The sequence below is a fragment of the Phytophthora infestans genome, genomic scaffold (assembly GCF_000142945.1).
Source record: "Phytophthora infestans T30-4 supercont1.52 genomic scaffold, whole genome shotgun sequence".
Classification (NCBI taxonomy): Eukaryota; Oomycota; class Peronosporomycetes; order Peronosporales; family Peronosporaceae; genus Phytophthora; species Phytophthora infestans.
This window is the reverse complement of record NW_003303707.1, coordinates 491,324-495,338: the sequence shown is the minus strand read 5'-3', so window position 1 is coordinate 495,338 and position 4,015 is coordinate 491,324. Positions and strand designations below refer to the sequence as shown.

Sequence of the window (4,015 nt, the reverse complement as noted above, 5' to 3'; positions counted from 1 at the left end):
ACCACAGAAGGTATCGCATAATGACACCCAATCCGAAAACTGCACGAAACACTATACAACCAACCGCAGCACACCTTCGCACCGGCACCGACAGAGCGTTGATGTAGCACCTCGCAACGTCAGCAAACGCTTCCTCGCATCCAAGCACACACAGTCAGGTCACTATCCCGAAAGCACACACTCGTCAGCAATTCCACATCGCTTCAGCGCAAAATACCCAGAGCAACGCATAAAATGCGTCAAATAAAGCTATATTCTTATGCAGAGCATACGAGTACAACCTCAATTTCTGCACGCACGAAATAACCGCTCTAAGTTTCCCCAAAGCAATAATAACGCACGATTTTTAAAGGAATGTCTTAAAGACACGTCTTAGAAACAGCAGAACTATTCCTACAAAGACACATCTAAAAAACCATAAATCGCCAGAGTTCACTCAATCTTATCCTAAAATAAGACCGAGAAATCACCCTAAACAGCAAAGTAACGCCTCAAAAACCAACTATAATCTTAGAAACCCACACGCCATTTCCAAAATTACACTCAGTAACCGACTTGTCACCTCACATATACTAGGAAACCGTCACAAGAAAGATACTCGCTTTTGTTTACGTCGTCTTAACAAAAATTCCCGTTAATCTACAGCAGATTGACGGGAATTGAGTACTGCTGACAGTTACAGACTACTCGTTTAACATCTATTTATAGCTGGAAAAGTAACCGCCGCGCCAGCAGCTAGTCAGTATCTTTCAGTTTTGTTAGAACTCAGCAGTCACCCATAAAGTAATTTACATAAATTACCCGTTCTAAGTGCGAGAAGTTATTTTACTAAGTGCGAATAGTGCCTAAGTTCGTATTTTATGGACTAAGTGCGGTATTTTATCATTAAGTTCGCGTTAGAGGACCCCCCAAAATGAACATTTTCTTGCGTCTTGGGAAGAGTATTGTAGAGTGCCCCGTAAAACTTTGTGGTGTTAAGTATGATACTAAAACACACTAACTGCCCTAAGGATTCACGTCGATTTCATTCTAGGAGTCGAGATATGTTATTTTAAGTTTTTGGGATGTCATGGATGCAAATCGTTTGCTACAGGCTCAAGAACGCACTTTTTGTATACCATGTTATTTTAAGAAAATGTCCGTTTCGATGCGCTCTTCAAAAATGTTCGACTTGCGAACCATGATTTTCTGCGTCTGTGCCACGTAATTCAGCAAAAAGAGCATGTAATGGAGTGAAATGAGAGGGTGTGTCATCTCTAAAGTAAAATCTTTAAAAGAGCATAACTTAAGAACGGCTGGGAATAGGTGGCCGTTCTTTTTACCATCATGTGCGCCTAAAAAAAGTACACTATCGTGACAATCGATATCGGTCGATATGGTATAAATTGATAAAGTTATGCTCGATTATGTACGCGAAAACAGAAAAAGGGCGCTGGTGACAAAAAAAGTACTAACGATTCTGTTATTGTTTTGATATTCTGTCATCCCAGACTCTTGCGCATCTGGTGACCTATTTTTTATTCGCCAGTTCCGAGAAAAGTGTCGTTTCGATGCGTGGTGGGCCCGGGATGACAATTCGAGTTGAGTTGGAAGTTCATGTGAAGTCCTGGAAACAAGAAAAAAAGAAGATCCACGCTTCCCTAACTCAAAAAGTCATTAGAAACCGAGGGTAGCTTGTATGGAGACTTTTGTTCCTCGTGCGCTAAAACGCCGAATTAAATTTTTTATCTATACTTAACAGGAAAAAAGTTGCCTCCTTCGCGATATATAGGCAAATAAAGAATGGGTGCTATCATTTCGGGACAAAACAGGTGAAAATTTAGGTCGAAAAAAGTGTTTATAGACAAGGCATTTGAATTTAGCCAAAATCTGACTTGACCACGGGAATGCGCGCATAAAAGCACCCCTAGGGCAGTTTTATACGGAGCAGTCTCATTTGCTTCCTGGGATGTGCAGGGCCAAACATGGCCCAAAAGTGGTGATTTTGGCCGTCCAAGGTGTCCATTTTCCGCGAAAATGGCGTTTTTTGGCGTCACTAAAAAAATCATTGCGAAGCAACTACTGGAGATATGCTTGTAAAACTTTGGGAGCGGTCGTGCGAACACATGCGCCAAGTTTTCTGCTAAAGTCTGCAGGCCAGATCTGCCGGGCGGCACATAAAACCGGAAAAAACCACCTAAAAAAAGAGCATGCCAAACAAAGTCTCACATTTCGCTGAATAACTTTTGATCTAGAAGAGTTAGACAAATTCTGATTGCGGGAACGGCTCCGCCGTGTGTTTTTACGTATGTCTATGTCCCGTAGATAAAAAGTACATGTTGCAAAAAAAGTACATGTTGTACATAAATCTACCTTTGATATTCGGATTCCCCGTGAAAAACTACGCCTAGGCCGCAGGGTTACAAAGACGAGTCATTGCACTTATGCCCTTTTATAGACGCTTTTAGAAATCGGCCAAAACAGTATTTATTAATTTAGACAGTGTTCCACTGACATGTCGCATGCTGCGATATGTCCACGTGAAAGAGCACCGAAAAGCACCCCTAGAACACCCTTCATACCCGTTCTAACGGTTCTCTTTCATCTTCATAATAATCAAATTAAAGAACACCATACAAAAAACAAGATCTCGTGTGTAGTGGCTCGCCAGGCATACTAAAACCAAGATGTCGTGTGGGCACATGCCAGACATCATATCTTGCGTTTGCAAACACACGCAAAGTCGGTAAACAGCTCAAAACGGGCTAAAAAGTAGACAGCACCCGGACTTCCCCGGTGGTCACCCACCCGAGTACTACCCGAGCTTGAGGCTGCTTAACTTCACAGAGCAGACGGGATATGGTGCTTTCAGCCTAAGATGGCCGTCTACATTTGACTTTGACCGACACACCTATTAGTGTTTATCACTCGTATACATTGGTACAACACATTTACACACTCACATGTCCACATACGTGGCCATAGACTGCACACGATGGCCCCCAATACCCCTTCTGGCCCTCAGAATTGGCTGGGTGGATGGCTACACTTTATATAGTAACAAAACAAAAAGGGGGGTGGTGTGGCGCACTCCAATACAAACGTGTGGCCAGCAGCTCACTCCTACAACGCAGCATACGTATTCTCTCCGATAGGAACCCCACACAGACCGACACCTTCATACACAGCAGTGCAGATAGCCGCCGCACCCCATATTTGCGCATACGCGGCCTGGAAACAATGTTAAACCACCAAAGTGGCCATTACGACTTGCACAACCATACCTACGCTTCCTATGCGACATGACATGTGCACGTACGCGTCTTAGGCAATATGAACACCTTCGACACCTTCATACATGCACAGCGCGCGCTCCGCTTAAGTACGACACTAACTTGTCATATACATCATGCGTTTCCTCCCGTCACCTTTCATCACCTCCATATTCACACCCATGCGCCGTCACCTTCCTCGCGCCATCACCTTCACCATTTTCACCTCCATATCCGCGCTTCCTCCGCCGTCACCTTCCGCGTACGCGTCCATATTCGCTGCGTTTCCTCGCGCTTCCTGCCTGTTATTAATCCAAGCCAAAAACATCTCCAAACCCATACAATTAGAACAGCAAACAACTTGGACATCTCTTTCACAGAGATACTTCAGGCTACATTTGACATAACTATATCCCTAGTTCTAATTCACGGTATTCCGCTCTCTTTTACACACTATACATAAAAACAGAGTCTAATTCACGCTACTCCGCTCTCTTTAACATACTTAAACCAAGTCTAATTCGCGCTATTCTGCTCTCTTTAACATACTTAAACCAAGTCTAATTCATGCTATTCCGCTCTCTTTTAACATACTTAAACCAAGTCTATTTCATGCTATTCCGCTCTCTTTAACATAGTTAAACCAAGTCTAATTCGCGCTATTTCGCTATCTTTTAACATAGTTAAACCTAGTCTATTTCATGCTATTCCGCTCTCTTTAACATAGTTAAACCAAGTCTAATTTACGCTATTTCGCTCTCTTT

At 43.0% G+C, this 4,015-nt stretch overlaps 1 non-coding gene across 1 annotated transcript; it reads right to left on the bottom strand.

Moving 5' to 3' along the window:
* Positions 1 to 2,748: 2,748 nt before the first annotated feature.
* On the bottom strand, positions 2,749 to 2,862 carry PITG_33237. Its single transcript, XR_009934631.1, has one exon. It is a non-coding gene; the product is annotated as an 8S ribosomal RNA (ribosomal RNA).
* Positions 2,863 to 4,015: the final 1,153 nt, after the last annotated feature.